At 33.6% G+C, this 13,409-nt stretch overlaps 8 non-coding genes across 8 annotated transcripts; 5 read left to right on the top strand and 3 right to left on the bottom strand.

The window, feature by feature from the left end:
- The first annotated feature begins 2,102 nt into the window (after positions 1-2,102).
- Positions 2,103-2,174, top strand: TRNAQ-CUG (transfer RNA glutamine (anticodon CUG)). Its single transcript has one exon. It is a non-coding gene; the product is annotated as a tRNA-Gln (tRNA).
- Positions 2,175-2,999: 825 nt separating this feature from the next.
- Positions 3,000-3,071, bottom strand: TRNAQ-UUG (transfer RNA glutamine (anticodon UUG)). The gene has a single exon. It is a non-coding gene; the product is annotated as a tRNA-Gln (tRNA).
- Positions 3,072-4,618: 1,547 nt separating this feature from the next.
- Positions 4,619-4,690, top strand: TRNAQ-CUG (transfer RNA glutamine (anticodon CUG)). Its single transcript has one exon. It is a non-coding gene; the product is annotated as a tRNA-Gln (tRNA).
- Positions 4,691-5,515: 825 nt separating this feature from the next.
- On the bottom strand, positions 5,516-5,587 carry TRNAQ-UUG (transfer RNA glutamine (anticodon UUG)). Its single transcript has one exon. It is a non-coding gene; the product is annotated as a tRNA-Gln (tRNA).
- Positions 5,588-7,135: 1,548 nt separating this feature from the next.
- Positions 7,136-7,207, top strand: TRNAQ-CUG (transfer RNA glutamine (anticodon CUG)). The gene has a single exon. It is a non-coding gene; the product is annotated as a tRNA-Gln (tRNA).
- Positions 7,208-8,032: 825 nt separating this feature from the next.
- Positions 8,033-8,104, bottom strand: TRNAQ-UUG (transfer RNA glutamine (anticodon UUG)). Its single transcript has one exon. It is a non-coding gene; the product is annotated as a tRNA-Gln (tRNA).
- A 1,548-nt stretch (positions 8,105-9,652) lies between these two features.
- On the top strand, positions 9,653-9,724 carry TRNAQ-CUG (transfer RNA glutamine (anticodon CUG)). The gene has a single exon. It is a non-coding gene; the product is annotated as a tRNA-Gln (tRNA).
- Positions 9,725-12,169: 2,445 nt separating this feature from the next.
- On the top strand, positions 12,170-12,241 carry TRNAQ-CUG (transfer RNA glutamine (anticodon CUG)). Its single transcript has one exon. It is a non-coding gene; the product is annotated as a tRNA-Gln (tRNA).
- The last annotated feature ends 1,168 nt before the right edge of the window (positions 12,242-13,409 follow it).

Genomic DNA, 13,409 nt, shown 5'->3' with positions numbered 1-13,409 from the left:
TGAAAGTGAATTTCAGATTCACACCTTTGACATGTCTTTCAAAAGATTCAACTTTATTGGTTGTGGAATTACTGTTGAAAATCAGTGTGTAAAATCTTTGTACGTCTGAATTTCAAGATTATTATTCAAACTGCACATCTTCGGTCCCCGTAATACAAAGTTTGACTCCTCAAGTTTTGTTTTAATGAATGCTTTGCAATTAAAAAGTTCCTTGTTCCCCTTATCAATAACAGTAAGATTTTAAAAAGTAATGTCGTGCATCAAGCCCCTGTGATGAGTTTGAGAAACCAGAGTGAGTTTGTAAAATCTCTCATTATTTTGAGCCATTTAGTTTCCAGGTATTGTAAAAATTCTATTATTTGCTCACATCTAGTAAACTTTTAGAGTATAATCAATAAATTAATTTTTCACCCTACCGGTATTAGATATGTGATATTAATGAATACACTTGAAAGAAAATGATTTGGTCAAGAGTCATAAAATGGTCCCACCGAGATTTGAACTCGGATCATTGGATTCAAAGTCCAAAGTGCTAACCATTACACCATGGAATCTCCCATGTGAAAGGAGTGCAAACTGCTGCAGCAATGTGGAAATGTCAAAGTTTTTAATATTCTACTGTCAAAGAGAAACTAAATTGGATTGCTTTCCTATTCTGGTAAACTTTTGCATATTGAACTATGTTGGGGAAGGATGTTGCCCAAAAGACTCCAATAACGTTATAACTCTGTTGAACAGTGGTTTTTATGCGAGATAATATTTTTCAATGAAAGATAAGTTGCCCCCTGAGGCAAATCTCTTCTGTCAAAATGGAAAGCTCACCCTGGTACGGGAGGGTGGATGGTGTCGTGGTTAGCACTCTGGACTCTGAAAACAGGGATCTGAGTACAAATTTCAGTGGGACTTATCTGAACATTACAATTTTCTTTTCCATTCAGTTCTTAGAAGTTTTATTTGGAACAATATCACATTTACTTATAAACATGTAAAAATCAACCTGTACATATGTATCTCTGTATATATAGCTATATGTCTCTGTATATTTATAGGAACATATAAACATATAGATTATAAAAATAAATATAATTAGTGGAGGTGAAAATCATGAACAGTTGTTGCCTCTCAGCATTTGAAACATGAGTTTCTACTTCTTTCTCTTTTATATGTCCTGAAATTGAGATAGTCACTTTTTACTCATTATTGATCCAACAATACAGTTGATGTATACAAAGCATATCATATGATTTGTGAATAAAGTTCAAAAATGAGAATTTGATCAGTACCTGTCATGCCTCCGACCAAAAGCTTATATTTTACGATTGGAGATCAACTGTTGTAAATCAGCATGAAAAACATTTTCTTTTCATGATTTCCATACTAATATAAAACAACATTTTTACTAGCTGAATGAGATCATCATTTGGGTTCCTCTATGTTTGATTGAAGAAAACTTCTCATTCAAAATGTGCTATTTTCGCCTTATCAATAGTGGGAAAGCTTAAAAAAGTGAGGCTGTGAATCACCCGTCTGAAATGCGTTTGAGAAAATCAGGATATGATTTTATAATGGCTAACTACTTTGTAAAGAAATTTGATGTCAAAGTATTGTAAAGTTTGTATTGATGTAAGTTGTTCAAGCTGATGGACATTTTGAAAGCATTCAATAATTGACTCTTTCAACCTACTGGTGTTGGATTTGAGCTATCAATGAACAAAGATGAAGAAATGGAAAAGATCAAGAGTAATAAAAAAAGTCCCTCCAAGGTTTCAAATCGGATCATTGGATGCAAAGTCCAAATTGCCAACCATTGCTCTATCGAGCCACCCATGCAGGAGACAGAGACATTGCTTCAGTAGTCTGGAAATGTAGACTGTTTTATTATGCTACAGGCAAAGATGAACATTGTGATATAACTTTTATATTCAGATAAACATTTGAATATTTAACACTTTTATAGAGAATATAGCTGAAAAGAATCAAATCACATTAAATCTCTATCCACTATGACCATTCAAATGAGATATCTTTTTATCAATATAAGAGAAGGACATCACTGATGCGCTCTCTTTTGTCTCAATGGAAAAGGCACTCTTGTGTGAGAGGGTCCCATGGTGTAATGGTTAGCACTCTGGACTCTGAATCCAGCGATCCGAGTTCAAATCTCGGTGGGACCTACTATAATTATGAGATTCACTGTTTAACTCATTTTTTAGAATTTGGTCTAGAAAAAACCTAATATCAATGTTTTATACTGATGCGTATGAACGCAGAAGTATGTATAGATGCATACATAGCTTTATCCATCTAGATAGCTGTTAGACAATATGAACATATCAATTATTCATAAACATAAATATTGAAGCTGAACCTAGAAACTGTTCTTTCACATCCACATTGTAAACATGAGTTTATTTTCCTTTCTCATCTATATGGCCAGTAATGAGATAGTTCATTTTTGCTGATTTCTTAGCTGACAACATGCTGGACTTACACAGTGCATTTCATTGTGAATTTCTTTGAAAGTGAATTTCAGATTCCCACCTTTGACATGTCTTTCAAAAGATTCAACTTTATTGGTTGTGGATTTACTGTTGAAAATCAGTGTGTAAAATCTTTGTACGTCTGAATTTCAAGATTATTATTCAAACTGCACATCTTCGGTCCCCGTAATACAAAGTTTGACTCCTCAAGTTTTGTTTTAATGAATGCTTTGCAATTAAAAAGTTCCTTGTTCCCCTTATCAATAACAGTAAGATTTTAAAAAGTAATGTCGTGCATCAAGCCCCTGTGATGAGTTTGAGAAACCAGAGTGAGTTTGTAAAATCTCTCATTATTTTGAGCCATTTAGTTTCCAGGTATTGTAAAAATTCTATTATTTGCTCACATCTAGTAAACTTTTAGAGTATAATCAATAAATTAATTTTTCACCCTACCGGTATTAGATATGTGATATAAATGAATACACTTGAAAGAAAATGATTTGGTCAAGAGTCATAAAATGGTCCCACCGAGATTTGAACTCGGATCATTGGATTCAAAGTCCAAAGTGCTAACCATTACACCATGGAACCTCCCATGTGAAAGGAGTGCAAACTGCTGCAGCAATGTGGAAATGTCAAAGTTTTTAATATTCTACTGTCAAAGAGAAACTAAATTGGATTGCTTTCCTATTCTGGTAAACTTTTGCATATTGAACTATGTTGGGGAAGGATGTTGCCCAAAAGACTCCAATAACGTTATAACTCTGTTGAACAGTGGTTTTTATGTGAGATAATATTTTTCAATGAAAGATAAGTTGCCCCCTGAGGCAAATCTCTTCTGTCAAAATGGAAAGCTCACCCTGGTACGGGAGGGTGGATGGTGTCGTGGTTAGCACTCTGGACTCTGAAAACAGGGATCTGAGTACAAATTTCAGTGGGACTTATCTGAACATTACAATTTTCTTTTCCATTCAGTGCTTAGAAGTTTTATTTGGAACAATATCACATTTACTTATAAACATGTAAAAATCAACCTGTACATATGTATCTCTGTATATATAGCTATATGTCTCTGTATATTTATAGGAACATATAAACATATAGATTATAAAAATAAATATAATTAGTGGAGGTGAAAATCATGAACAGTTGTTGCCTCTCAGCATTTGAAACATGAGTTTCTACTTCTTTCTCTTTTATATGTCCTGAAATTGAGATAGTCACTTTTTACTCATTATTGATCCAACAATACAGTTGATGTATACAAAGCATATCATATGATTTGTGAATAAAGTTCAAAAATGAGAATTTGATCAGTACCTGTCATGCCTCCGACCAAAAGCTTATATTTTACGATTGAGATCAACTGTTGTAAATCAGCATGAAAAACATTTTCTTTTCACGATTTCCATACTAATATAAAACAACATTTTTACTAGCTGAATGAGATCATCATTTGGGTTCCTCTATGTTTGATTGAAGAAAACTTCTCATTCAAAATGTGCTATTTTCGCCTTATCAATAGTGGGAAAGCTTAAAAAAGTGAGGCTGTGAATCACCCGTCTGAAATGCGTTTGAGAAAATCAGGATATGATTTTATAATGGCTAACTACTTTGTGAAGAAATTTGATGTCAAAGTATTGTAAAGTTTGTATTGATGTAAGTTGTTCAAGCTGATGGACATTTTGAAAGCATTCAATAATTGACTCTTTCAACCTACTGGTGTTGGATTTGAGCTATCAATGAACAAAGATGAAGAAATGGAAAAGATCAAGAGTAATAAAAAAAGTCCCTCCAAGGTTTCAAATCGGATCATTGGATGCAAAGTCCAAATTGCCAACCATTGCTCTATCGAGCCACCCATGCAGGAGACAGAGACATTGCTTCAGTAGTCTGGAAATGTAGACTGTTTTATTATGCTACAGGCAAAGATGAACATTGTGATATAACTTTTATATTCAGATAAACATTTGAATATTTAACACTTTTATAGAGAATATAGCTGAAAAGAATCAAATCACATTAAATCTCTATCCACTATGACCATTCAAATGAGATATCTTTTTATCAATATAAGAGAAGGACATCACTGATGCGCTCTCTTTTGTCTCAATGGAAAAGGCACTCTTGTGTGAGAGGGTTCCATGGTGTAATGGTTAGCACTCTGGACTCTGAATCCAGCGATCTGAGTTCAAATCTCGGTGGGACCTACTACAATTATGAGATTCACTGTTTAACTCATTTTTTAGAATTTGGTCTAGAAAAAACCTAATATCAATGTTTTATACTGATGCGTATGAACGCATAAGTATGTATAGATGCATACATAGCTTTATCCATCTAGATAGCTGTTAGACAATATGAACATATCAATTATTCATAAACATAAATATTGAAGCTGAACCTAGAAACTGTTCTTTCACATCCACATTGTAAACATGAGTTTATTTTCCTTTCTCATCTATATGGCCAGTAATGAGATAGTTCATTTTTGCTGATTTCTTAGCTGACAACATGCTGGACTTACACAGTGCATTTCATTGTGAATTTCTTTGAAAGTGAATTTCAGATTCACACCTTTGACATGTCTTTCAAAAGATTCAACTTTATTGGTTGTGGATTTACTGTTGAAAATCAGTGTGTAAAATCTTTGTACGTCTGAATTTCAAGATTATTATTCAAACTGCACATCTTCGGTCCCCGTAATACAAAGTTTGACTCCTCAAGTTTTGTTTTAATGAATGCTTTGCAATTAAAAAGTTCCTTGTTCCCCTTATCAATAACAGTAAGATTTTAAAAAGTAATGTCGTGCATCAAGCCCCTGTGATGAGTTTGAGAAACCAGAGTGAGTTTGTAAAATCTCTCATTATTTTGAGCCATTTAGTTTCCAGGTATTGTAAAAATTCTATTATTTGCTCACATCTAGTAAACTTTTAGAGTATAATCAATAAATTAATTTTTCACCCTACCGGTATTAGATATGTGATATTAATGAATACACTTGAAAGAAAATGATTTGGTCAAGAGTCATAAAATGGTCCCACCGAGATTTGAACTCGGATCATTGGATTCAAAGTCCAAAGTGCTAACCATTACACCATGGAACCTCCCATGTGAAAGGAGTGCAAACTGCTGCAGCAATGTGGAAATGTCAAAGTTTTTAACATTCTACTGTCAAAGAGAAACTGAATTGGATTGCTTTCCTATTCTGGTAAACTTTTGCATATTGAACTATGTTGGGGAAGGATGTTGCCCAAAAGACTCACATAACGTTATAACTCTGTTGAACAGTGGTTTTTATGTGAGATAATATTTTTCAATGAAAGATAAGTTGCCCCCTGAGGCAAATCTCTTCTGTCAAAATGGAAAGCTCACCCTGGTACGGGAGGGTGGATGGTGTCGTGGTTAGCACTCTGGACTCTGAAAACAGGGATCTGAGTACAAATTTCAGTGGGACTTATCTGAACATTACAATTTTCTTTTCCATTCAGTTCTTAGAAGTTTTATTTGGAACAATATCACATTTACTTATAAACATGTAAAAATCAACCTGTACATATGTATCTCTGTATATATAGCTATATGTCTCTGTATATTTATAGGAACATATAAACATATAGATTATAAAAATAAATATAATTAGTGGAGGTGAAAATCATGAACAGTTGTTGCCTCTCAGCATTTGAAACATGAGTTTCTACTTCTTTCTCTTTTATATGTCCTGAAATTGAGATAGTCACTTTTTACTCATTATTGATCCAACAATACAGTTGATGTATACAAAGCATATCATATGATTTGTGAATGAAGTTCAAAAATGAGAATTTGATCAGTACCTGTCATGCCTCCGACCAAAAGCTTATATTTTACTATTGGAGATCAACTGTTGTAAATCAGCATGAAAAACATTTTCTTTTCACGATTTCCATACTAATATAAAACAACATTTTTACTAGCTGAATGAGATCATCATTTGGGTTCCTCTATGTCTGATTGAAGAAAACTTCTCATTCAAAATGTGCTATTTTCGCCTTATCAATAGCGGGAAAGATTAAAAAAGTGATGCTGTGAATCACCCGTCTGAAATGCGTTTGAGAAAATCAGGATATGATTTTATAATGGCTAACTACTTTGTGAAGAAATTTGATGTCAAAGTATTGTAAAGTTTGTATTGATGTAACTTGTTCAAGCTGATGGACATTTTGAAAGCATTCAATAATTGACTCTTTCAACCTACTGGTGTTGGATTTGAGCTATCAATGAACAAAGATGAAGAAATGGAAAAGCTCAAGAGTAATAAAAAAAGTCCCTCCAAGGTTTCAAATCGGATCATTCGATGCAAAGTCCAAATTGCCAACCATTGCTCTATCGAGCCACCCATGCAGGAGACAGAGACATTGCTTCAGTAGTCTGGAAATGTAGACTGTTTTATTATGCTACAGGCAAAGATGAACATTGTGATATAACTTTTATATTCAGATAAACATTTGAATATTTAACACTTTTATAGAGAATATAGCTGAAAAGAATCAAATCACATTAAAGCTCTATCCACTATGACCATTCAAATGAGATATCTTTTTATCAATATAAGAGAAGGACATCACTGATGCGCTCTCTTTTGTCTCAATGGAAAAGGCACTCTTGTGTGAGAGGGTTCCATGGTGTAATGGTTAGCACTCTGGACTCTGAATCCAGCGATCCGAGTTCAAATCTCGGTGGGACCTACTACAATTATGAGATTCACTGTTTAACTCATTTTTTAGAATTTGGTCTAGAAAAAACATAATATCAATGTTTTATACTGATGCGTATGAACGCATAAGTATGTATAGATGCATACATAGCTTTATCCATCTAGATAGCTGCTAGACAATATGAACATATCAATTATTCATAAACATAAATATTGAAGCTGAACCTAGAAACTGTTCTTTCACATCCACATTGTAAACATGAGTTTATTTTCCTTTCTCATCTATATGGCCAGTAATGAGATAGTTCATTTTTGCTGATTTCTTAGCTGACAACATGCTGGACTTACACAGTGCATTTCATTGTGAATTTCTTTGAAAGTGAATTTCAGATTCACACCTTTGACATGTCTTTCAAAAGATTCAACTTTATTGGTTGTGGATTTACTGTTGAAAATCAGTGTGTAAAATCTTTGTACGTCTGAATTTCAAGGTTATTATTCAAACTGCACATCTTCGGTCCCCGTAATACAAAGTTTGACTCCTCAAGTTTTGTTTTAATGAATGCTTTGCAATTAAAAAGTTCCTTGTTCCCCTTATCAATAACAGTAAGATTTTAAAAAGTAATGTCGTGCATCAAGCCCCTGTGATGAGTTTGAGAAACCAGAGTGAGTTTGTAAAATCTCTCATTATTTTGAGCCATTTAGTTTCCAGGTATTGTAAAAATTCTATTATTTGCTCACATCTAGTAAACTTTTAGAGTATAATCAATAAATTAATTTTTCACCCTACCGGTATTAGATATGTGATATTAATGAATACACTTGAAAGAAAATGATTTGGTCAAGAGTCATAAAATGGTCCCACCGAGATTTGAACTCGGATCATTGGATTCAAAGTCCAAAGTGCTAACCATTACACCATGGAACCTCCCATGTGAAAGGAGTGCAAACTGCTGCAGCAATGTGGAAATGTCAAAGTTTTTAACATTCTACTGTCAAAGAGAAACTGAATTGGATTGCTTTCCTATTCTGGTAAACTTTTGCATATTGAACTATGTTGGGGAAGGATGTTGCCCAAAAGACTCACATAACGTTATAACTCTGTTGAACAGTGGTTTTTATGTGAGATAATATTTTTCAATGAAAGATAAGTTGCCCCCTGAGGCAAATCTCTTCTGTCAAAATGGAAAGCTCACCCTGGTACGGGAGGGTGGATGGTGTCGTGGTTAGCACTCTGGACTCTGAAAACAGGGATCTGAGTACAAATTTCAGTGGGACTTATCTGAACATTACAATTTTCTTTTCCATTCAGTTCTTAGAAGTTTTATTTGGAACAATATCACATTTACTTATAAACATGTAAAAATCAACCTGTACATATGTATCTCTGTATATATAGCTATATGTCTCTGTATATTTATAGGAACATATAAACATATAGATTATAAAAATAAATATAATTAGTGGAGGTGAAAATCATGAACAGTTGTTGCCTCTCAGCATTTGAAACATGAGTTTCTACTTCTTTCTCTTTTATATGTCCTGAAATTGAGATAGTCACTTTTTACTCATTATTGATCCAACAATACAGTTGATGTATACAAAGCATATCATATGATTTGTGAATAAAGTTCAAAAATGAGAATTTGATCAGTACCTGTCATGCCTCCGACCAAAAGCTTATATTTTACGATTGGAGATCAACTGTTGTAAATCAGCATGAAAAACATTTTCTTTTCACGATTTCCATACTAATATAAAACAACATTTTTACTAGCTGAATGACATCATCATTTGGGTTCCTCTATGTTTGATTGAAGAAAACTTCTCATTCAAAATGTGCTATTTTCGCCTTATCAATAGTGGGAAAGCTTAAAAAAGTGAGGCTGTGAATCACCCGTCTGAAATGCGTTTGAGAAAATCAGGATATGATTTTATAATGGCTAACTACTTTGTAAAGAAATTTGATGTCAAAGTATTGTAAAGTTTGTATTGATGTAAGTTGTTCAAGCTGATGGACATTTTGAAAGCATTCAATAATTGACTCTTTCAACCTACTGGTGTTGGATTTGAGCTATCAATGAACAAAGATGAAGAAATGGAAAAGATCAAGAGTAATAAAAAAAGTCCCTCCAAGGTTTCAAATCGGATCATTGGATGCAAAGTCCAAATTGCCAACCATTGCTCTATCGAGCCACCCATGCAGGAGACAGAGACATTGCTTCAGTAGTCTGGAAATGTAGACTGTTTTATTATGCTACAGGCAAAGATGAACATTGTGATATAACTTTTATATTCAGATAAACATTTGAATATTTAACACTTTTATAGAGAATATAGCTGAAAAGAATCAAATCACATTAAATCTCTATCCACTATGACCATTCAAATGAGATATCTTTTTATCAATATAAGAGAAGGACATCACTGATGCGCTCTCTTTTGTCTCAATGGAAAAGGCACTCTTGTGTGAGAGGGTTCCATGGTGTAATGGTTAGCACTCTGGACTCTGAATCCAGCGATCCGAGTTCAAATCTCGGTGGGACCTACTACAATTATGAGATTCACTGTTTAACTCATTTTTTAGAATTTGGTCTAGAAAAAACCTAATATCAATGTTTTATACTGATGCGTATGAACGCATAAGTATGTATAGATGCATACATAGCTTTATCCATCTAGATAGCTGTTAGACAATATGAACATATCAATTATTCATAAACATAAATATTGAAGCTGAACCTAGAAACTGTTCTTTCACATCCACATTGTAAACATGAGTTTATTTTCCTTTCTCATCTATATGGCCAGTAATGAGATAGTTAATTTTTGCTGATTTCTTAGCTGACAACATGCTGGACTTACACAGTGCATTTCATTGTGAATTTCTTTGAAAGTGAATTTCAGATTCACACCTTTGACATGTCTTTCAAAAGATTCAACTTTATTGGTTGTGGAATTACTGTTGAAAATCAGTGTGTAAAATCTTTGTACGTCTGAATTTCAAGATTATTATTCAAACTGCACATCTTCGGTCCCCGTAATACAAAGTTTGACTCCTCAAGTTTTGTTTTAATGAATGCTTTGCAATTAAAAAGTTCCTTGTTCCCCTTATCAATAACAGTAAGATTTTAAAAAGTAATGTCGTGCATCAAGCCCCTGTGATGAGTTTGAGAAACCAGAGTGAGTTTGTAAAATCTCTCATTATTTTGAGCCATTTAGTTTCCAGGTATTGTAAAAATTCTATTATTTGCTCACATCTAGTAAACTTTTAGAGTATAATCAATAAATTAATTTTTCACCCTACCGGTATTAGATATGTGATATTAATGAATACACTTGAAAGAAAATGATTTGGTCAAGAGTCATAAAATGGTCCCACCGAGATTTGAACTCGGATCATTGGATTCAAAGTCCAAAGTGCTAACCATTACACCATGGAATCTCCCATGTGAAAGGAGTGCAAACTGCTGCAGCAATGTGGAAATGTCAAAGTTTTTAATATTCTACTGTCAAAGAGAAACTAAATTGGATTGCTTTCCTATTCTGGTAAACTTTTGCATATTGAACTATGTTGGGGAAGGATGTTGCCCAAAAGACTCCAATAACGTTATAACTCTGTTGAACAGTGGTTTTTATGCGAGATAATATTTTTCAATGAAAGATAAGTTGCCCCCTGAGGCAAATCTCTTCTGTCAAAATGGAAAGCTCACCCTGGTACGGGAGGGTGGATGGTGTCGTGGTTAGCACTCTGGACTCTGAAAACAGGGATCTGAGTACAAATTTCAGTGGGACTTATCTGAACATTACAATTTTCTTTTCCATTCAGTTCTTAGAAGTTTTATTTGGAACAATATCACATTTACTTATAAACATGTAAAAATCAACCTGTACATATGTATCTCTGTATATATAGCTATATGTCTCTGTATATTTATAGGAACATATAAACATATAGATTATAAAAATAAATATAATTAGTGGAGGTGAAAATCATGAACAGTTGTTGCCTCTCAGCATTTGAAACATGAGTTTCTACTTCTTTCTCTTTTATATGTCCTGAAATTGAGATAGTCACTTTTTACTCATTATTGATCCAACAATACAGTTGATGTATACAAAGCATATCATATGATTTGTGAATAAAGTTCAAAAATGAGAATTTGATCAGTACCTGTCATGCCTCCGACCAAAAGCTTATATTTTACGATTGGAGATCAACTGTTGTAAATCAGCATGAAAAACATTTTCTTTTCATGATTTCCATACTAATATAAAACAACATTTTTACTAGCTGAATGAGATCATCATTTGGGTTCCTCTATGTTTGATTGAAGAAAACTTCTCATTCAAAATGTGCTATTTTCGCCTTATCAATAGTGGGAAAGCTTAAAAAAGTGAGGCTGTGAATCACCCGTCTGAAATGCGTTTGAGAAAATCAGGATATGATTTTATAATGGCTAACTACTTTGTAAAGAAATTTGATGTCAAAGTATTGTAAAGTTTGTATTGATGTAAGTTGTTCAAGCTGATGGACATTTTGAAAGCATTCAATAATTGACTCTTTCAACCTACTGGTGTTGGATTTGAGCTATCAATGAACAAAGATGAAGAAATGGAAAAGATCAAGAGTAATAAAAAAAGTCCCTCCAAGGTTTCAAATCGGATCATTGGATGCAAAGTCCAAATTGCCAACCATTGCTCTATCGAGCCACCCATGCAGGAGACAGAGACATTGCTTCAGTAGTCTGGAAATGTAGACTGTTTTATTATGCTACAGGCAAAGATGAACATTGTGATATAACTTTTATATTCAGATAAACATTTGAATATTTAACACTTTTATAGAGAATATAGCTGAAAAGAATCAAATCACATTAAATCTCTATCCACTATGACCATTCAAATGAGATATCTTTTTATCAATATAAGAGAAGGACATCACTGATGCGCTCTCTTTTGTCTCAATGGAAAAGGCACTCTTGTGTGAGAGGGTCCCATGGTGTAATGGTTAGCACTCTGGACTCTGAATCCAGCGATCCGAGTTCAAATCTCGGTGGGACCTACTATAATTATGAGATTCACTGTTTAACTCATTTTTTAGAATTTGGTCTAGAAAAAACCTAATATCAATGTTTTATACTGATGCGTATGAACGCAGAAGTATGTATAGATGCATACATAGCTTTATCCATCTAGATAGCTGTTAGACAATATGAACATATCAATTATTCATAAACATAAATATTGAAGCTGAACCTAGAAACTGTTCTTTCACATCCACATTGTAAACATGAGTTTATTTTCCTTTCTCATCTATATGGCCAGTAATGAGATAGTTCATTTTTGCTGATTTCTTAGCTGACAACATGCTGGACTTACACAGTGCATTTCATTGTGAATTTCTTTGAAAGTGAATTTCAGATTCACACCTTTGACATGTCTTTCAAAAGATTCAACTTTATTGGTTGTGGATTTACTGTTGAAAATCAGTGTGTAAAATCTTTGTACGTCTGAATTTCAAGATTATTATTCAAACTGCACATCTTCGGTCCCCGTAATACAAAGTTTGACTCCTCAAGTTTTGTTTTAATGAATGCTTTGCAATTAAAAAGTTCCTTGTTCCCCTTATCAATAACAGTAAGATTTTAAAAAGTAATGTCGTGCATCAAGCCCCTGTGATGAGTTTGAGAAACCAGAGTGAGTTTGTAAAATCTCTCATTATTTTGAGCCATTTAGTTTCCAGGTATTGTAAAAATTCTAATATTTGCTCACATCTAGTAAACTTTTAGAGTATAATCAATAAGTTAATTTTTCACCCTACCGGTATTAGATATGTGATATTAATGAATACACTTGAAAGAAAATGATTTGGTCAAGAGTCATAAAATGGTCCCACCGAGATTTGAACTCGGATCATTGGATTCAAAGTCCAAAGTGCTAACCATTACACCATGGAATCTCCCATGTGAAAGGAGTGCAAACTGCTGCAGCAATGTGGAAATGTCAAAGTTTTTAATATTCTACTGTCAAAGAGAAACTAAATTGGATTGCTTTCCTATTCTGGTAAACTTTTGCATATTGAACTATGTTGGGGAAGGATGTTGCCCAAAAGACTCCAATAACGTTATAACTCTGTTGAACAGTGGTTTTTATGCGAGATAATATTTTTCAATGAAAGATAAGTTGCCCCCTGAGGCAAATCTCTTCTGTCAAAATGGAAAGCTCACCCT

Source organism: Triturus cristatus, chromosome 5_2 (genome assembly GCF_964204655.1).
Source record: "Triturus cristatus chromosome 5_2, aTriCri1.1, whole genome shotgun sequence".
Lineage (NCBI taxonomy): Eukaryota > Metazoa > Chordata > Amphibia > Caudata > Salamandridae > Triturus > Triturus cristatus.
Note: the sequence above shows the minus strand (reverse complement) of the source record. Positions and strands in the feature narration are given on the sequence as shown.